The following is a 6,060-nucleotide window of genomic DNA, read 5'->3' on the forward strand; positions in this document are numbered from 1 at the left end:
AACTAGTTTTTCTTAATTTCCCTTCCTTCCTTCCTTCCTTCCTTCCTTCCTTCCTTCCTTCCTTCCTTCCTTCCTTCCTTCTTTCCTTCCTTCCTTCTTTCCCTCCCTCCTTCCTTCTTTCCCTCCCTCCCTCCTTCCTTCCTTCCCTCCCTCCTTCCCTCCTTCCTTCCCTCCTTCCCTCCCTCCCTCCTTCCTTCCCTCCCTCCTTCTCTTTTTTTTTCCTCAGTAAGATTATTACCATAAGAATGGTGAACCACTTCCTGGAAAAGTTCATGTCAGTTGCTCTATAAAAACATTCCATAACAATCAACCTTATGAATTTACTGTCAGGAAGAGGACATGCCCCAGTGAGTCTGATGATCTTGTCAGCGATGACAATTTATCATGAATAAAAGTATACACTCAAACATTATTACTTTTTGGCTTCAAGCCTTAGTCCTAGAAGTAGGACTTCACACATGTTTTCTGGTTTTCATGTGATTACTAAGCTCATTATTTGCCCCAGACATAATTTTCCATTTGATGCCTCAAATAACAAAGGAGTCAACACCACATGTATTGTTGTCAGGGTAAATCCTGGTACCCTGGATAATTTTCCAGCTATTATTGAGGTTGATGATATAAGTCTCAATTTTAGAGTGTAATTCAAATTTATTTTTGATGTCTTCGGTTCATCTCTTGCTCCATGATAGCATTGGTTATGTTAATATTCATAATTTTATATAGAAGCCAGAAGTCTATATTGGGAAACTACTACCATAAAGGAATCAGGTTCCTGTTGTTGTTAGGAATAGAACTAGGATGGGGGGAGGGGGCTGGCGAGATGGGTCAGCAGATAGGCGCACCAACTGTTCTTCCGGAAGTCCTGAGTTCAAATCCCAGCAACCACATGGTGGCTCACACCATCCCGTAATGAAATCTGACGCCCTCTTCTCGTGTGTCTGAAGATAACTACAGTGTACTTACATATAATAAATAAATCTTAAAAAAAATAACTAGGATGGGAGTCTCTGATTCCCCTCTTGTCAGTGTCCCCTCACTCTGAGGCATCCAAAGCAGGTCAGCCAGTAAACCTCCAAGACCCTACCTGCTTCTGGAGTAAGATTTCTACCAAAAATAGACATTCCGCAGGACAGATCCTGGACCAAGAGTCTATGGATTCCTAGGAAATTTGCGAATGTAAGGCAGAGAACTCCCCGGAAATCATATAGAAATCGTGTCTTGACACACACTCACAGTTTTTAGAGCTACCAACAGGATCTCCAAGGGGCCATGGTCAAGAACTGTCATGTGAGTCAAATGAAACAAATTGTTTCTAGATTTCTAGTGTTTACTTCAATAAGGGATGAAAGGTAATCGTGAGATTCCATACTATGTCAGCTCCATTAGGAACTGTTAAAATGTTGTCACAAGACACGCCACACCCATGGGAATGTGGTGATGGATAGGTCTACTGTTTGGATTCATAGGGATATGGCATGTGTGGGATATGGCATGTGTGGGATATGGCATGTGTGGGATATGGCATGTGTGGGATATGGTAGGCGTTATATTCTGCCTGCATATTGATATGCCTTGTATTTGTTTCATCACATTTGATAACTGTTCATTCTTATAACCCATAGCATGTCTGTGGTGAATGTCCAATAAGACACGTACAACACAGCCAATGTCAGTGATTCCTAGGCCTCGGTGTGTGTGAGGAACTCTTGGAGAGCCCGTGAAAGCTTCCTGTTCATGAGTCACATCCAGGTCACCATGGGATCTCTAAGTGTGGGACCTTTTCCCCTGCACAAAAGTGACATTGTGCTCTGGATGCCAGACAGTAGCCAGGGGGCAACATGTGTACAAAATGGTATTTTTCCAGTTCAGGAATCCAGCTTCTTTTGAAAACTAAGTATAATTTTTAAAAATTATTATTAAAGTGAAAAAAGGAAAAAAGATATAAACGTGTGTGTACACCGAAAAGTGTGGATCATGAGCAAATAGCCCGATGATGCAATCATATGTCGTGACCATGAAATCAGTATGGAAGTCAGCAAAGAGAATTCAGCCGGCTTCCCAGGAGACAGCTCACCCCATACCTTCCCAACACAGAGCCCCGACCTGTCTCCCTAAAGATCCTGCTAGTTTTGTCTGCTTTTTGAATTTTATATAAATCGAACCATGCTATTATTTTGAGCTTTCTAGTCAATATGTAGACATCATACCAGTTATTTTAGCTGAGATTTGGGTTTTGTTGTTGACGTTTCTGTGCTGAGGGTTGATGTCAGGGGCTTGTGTGAACGAGACAAGCTTTCTACCAGCTGAGATATATCCACACCTCAGAAATAAGTTAATATAAGGAATTTCTAGTTGGGTATGGAAGAAATATGGAGACAAAAAGAGACCAAGGAAGACATCGTGAAGACAATAAGTTTAGGACACAATTATCACCTCCAGGGATGATGTAACCTAGGAAAGAAGTTGGAATTGTTAACAGTTCAAAGATCAAGGGGAGGGGTACTGTGGAGGTGAATCTCAGAGCTCTAAGGAGACACAGTGATGCTGGGTTTTTTGTTTTGGTTTGGTTTGGTTTGTTGATGGAGGTAGAACTGAGAACTAGTAGCAGCTGATCCCATGAGAAGGCAGGGTCCTTCCTCCCCCTCAATTGCAGGCTCAGTTGCGGTGTTTACTGTTGGTAGAGACTGGGAGAAACAGTGCTGTGAGGAGGCAGAGAAATACAGAGCACGAAAGACTGAAGAACCTCCTCTCTGGCTCAGTTTCCTTTGTTCAACACAGTGCGTGTAATCTTTGCCCACTCCGCATGGATCAGTAACTCATTCATTTTTGTTGCTATAGAAGAGTGTGCTGTATTAACGTGGCAATCTTTTGCTGAGCTTTTAAAAAAGAGTTTTAATTTATGTGTGTGTGCGTACACATACATGATGCATATTGGTTGAAACCCTTGAATGTGATGCCCATAGAAACTGAAAGAGGGTATCAAGTACCCTGGGGTTAGAATTGCACCCACCATGGGTGTTACGGTGAATGCAGGTCTTCTGCACTTTTGACTGCTACATCATCTTTCCAAGCCTCCTTTAGCAATTTTTTGTTGATGGACACTTGTGGATTATTCTTTTTTTCACTACTATGAATAATAGTGAGAACGGCCATTCTTAAACATGTTTCTTGGCACGTACGTGCATAAGTTTATGTGGCTACTTGCCTAGAAATGAGATTGCTGTCATAGGGGATGAGTACATTTGACTTACCAGGTAAGATCAAAGAGTTGTCCAAAATAGCTATAACAAGGGACACTCTCACCACGGACACAGGAGAGCAGCCGGCTTCTCATTCAAGTCAGCCCTTCCTCTTGTTCTGATTTTAGTCAGCCTATTATGGGGACAGCATTATATGATTGGATTTCTAATTGTCATTTCGTTGATGATTAATAATACTAAATATAATATATATTCTATATACCATTTCACATCACCTCCTGTAAGGTCTCTACTAAAATCCTGTGTGCTTTGTTGTTCGACTATCTTTTTCTATCCATTTGGAAGATTTCCTTTGTAGGTACTGGATTTAAGTGCTGTATTAATTATATGGCATGCCCTTTTCTCTGCTTTATCATGTCTTTCCTCCCTCTTTTATTGAAGAACAGATATTCTCTTTTAAAGTATTTATTACTGTTGTCCACGTGTGTGAGTGGGTTTGCACCCATGCCACATGTGTGGAGGTTTGGCAACAACTCAGGCACCAGTACTGTCCTTTTTTTTTGTGGGCGCAGTAAACTTTTCTTGATAGTATTCAAGAGAGTAGGGAGGACTCCCTAGGCCCCTCCTGTTATTATGGGGTCTGGGATGGAAATTGTGAGGGAGATGCACAGTGTTGGAGGTCGAGTTAGGACAGGCACACCTCAGCAACCGAAGGCCTCTGTCTTGCTCTCAGTGTCCTGGCTGGTGTGGGTGCTCCAGGGTTTCCTACTCCTTGGAGGCCATGCAGGCCATGAGTTCTACCACTGTGTTGCTATAGCCGTATTCATTGTCATATCAGGAAATGAGCTTTACAAAGTTGTCATTGAGAGCAATGCCAGCCCCAGTATCAAAGTTCCAAAGGTGGAAGAGTGGGAGTTGCTGGTGAAGTTGCAGGAGACAACCTGGTCCTCAGTGTAGCCCAGGATGCCCTTCAGTGGGCCCTTAGATGTCTGCTTCACCACCTTCTTGATGTCATCATATTCCCTACACTGGGGGTAGAAACATGGAAGGCTATGCCAGTGGACTTCCCGTTCAGCTCTGAGATGACCTTGCTCACAGCCTTGGCAGCACCAGTGGATGCAGAGATGATGTTCTGGGCAACCCCACCGCCATCACGTCACAGCTTCCCAGAGGAGCCATCCACAGTCTCTGAGTGGCAGTGATGGCATGGGCAGTGATGGCATGAGCCCTTCCACGATGCCAAAGTTGTCATGGATGACCTTGGCCAGGGGAGCTAAGCTGTTGGTGGTGCAGGATGCAGTGCTGATGATCTTGAGTGAGTTGTCATATGTCTCATGGTTCACACCCATCACAAACATGGGGGCATCGGCAGAAAAGGTGGAGATGATGACCCTTTTGGCCCCACCCTTCAAGTGGGCCCCAGCCTTCTCCATGGTGGTGAAGACGCCAGTAGACTCTATGACATACTCAGCCTCAGCATCACCCCATTTGGTGTTAGCGGGATCTCGCTCCTGGAAGATGGCAGATGGGCTTCCCGTTGATGACAAGCTTCCCATTCTCAGCCTTGACTGTGCTGTTGAATTTGCCATGGGTGGAGTCAGACTGGGACACGTAGACCATGTAGCTGAGGTCAATGAAAGGGTCGTTGATGGCAACAATCTCTACTTTGTCAGAGACGCAGAGCAGAAAGCAGCCCTGGTAACTAGGCACCCAACACAGCCAAATCCATCCTCCCTGACCTTCACCATCTTGTCTGTGGGACAAGGCTGGCACTGCACAAGAAGATGGGGCTGTCTCTGGAACCGGGCAGAGCAGAGAGCCTGCCCTTCTACGTTTACCTCATTTCTGGGCATTGTACACATGTGGCCAGGTTTGCACAGCGAGCATCTTTACTCACTGCGTCATTTTGTTGGCCCAAGAACAAAAACTCTTAATTTTAATAAATTTAAAAAACTTTTAATTTCTTCTCTTAAATACTTAAAAACTTTCATTTTCAAAAGTATTTTCCCAAGACAAAATTATGAAGACATTTTCTTCAATTACTTTTTTAAAAAAAAAAGTCTGTGCCGTCTGTCTAATACATAGTCACTGCCCATGCATAATGATATAGGTTGAAAGTAAATTCGTAAGTCATATGCAATGATGTCTAAATGCGTTGGGCAGCGTAGAATTGATCTGAGGACATTCGTGCCATCTCAGAAAGCTCTGCTGCACCACCACGGCTACAAGTTGTGTTGTTCACTTTCACCCTGGCTCTGCAACCCACCTGGCTTTAATTTTTGTGCTTGTGCTTGGTTTGTATATGGACCTCTAGTTATCCAGCTCTATTCGCCCCTTTCTGCCCCGCGTTTGTCTGACCTACCTAGTAATTTATGAAGTCTCCATTTAAAGCGAGCCTGTCCATGTGTGCTCTCTTCTGTGTTATTAGTCCATTTTTCCACCCTTGTGCCATTAAGTACCACATGGCCATTCTTAGTACCCTTCCTTACCTCCTGATACTCAGTAGCTCAGTTTCTCCCAACTGGTTCTCCTTCAGGTCCACCTTGGTTCTTCTTGGGTGTTTACATGTCCACAGGCATTTTAACTTCATTTTATTTTTTTTAAGGTTTAAACAATTTCAAACCCAAAGAAATGTTTCAAGGACAGAACAAAAACTGTTGTCTTCTAAGCCATTTGAGAGTAGACTGAGCTATCCCTCTTGGATACTTGGATGTGTTTTCTACCAGGAACACTCTTTCAGAATCTACAGCCACCCAAATCAGGAATTCAGCTCTTGACTTTTGATTGACATCTAGCCTTGGACCATATTCAAGCCTCACCAGTCATCCTGAGGACTCAGCTGAGGACCATGCATGCA

General features: G+C 43.6%; 1 pseudogene; it reads right to left on the minus strand.

Annotated features, from left to right (window-relative positions):
• Nucleotides 1-4,051: 4,051 nt before the first annotated feature.
• On the minus strand, nucleotides 4,052-5,108 carry LOC127668463 (glyceraldehyde-3-phosphate dehydrogenase-like; annotated as a pseudogene).
• Between the last annotated feature and the right edge of the window lie 952 nt (nucleotides 5,109-6,060).

This window comes from Apodemus sylvaticus, chromosome 18 (genome assembly GCF_947179515.1).
Source record: "Apodemus sylvaticus chromosome 18, mApoSyl1.1, whole genome shotgun sequence".
NCBI lineage: Eukaryota > Metazoa > Chordata > Mammalia > Rodentia > Muridae > Apodemus > Apodemus sylvaticus.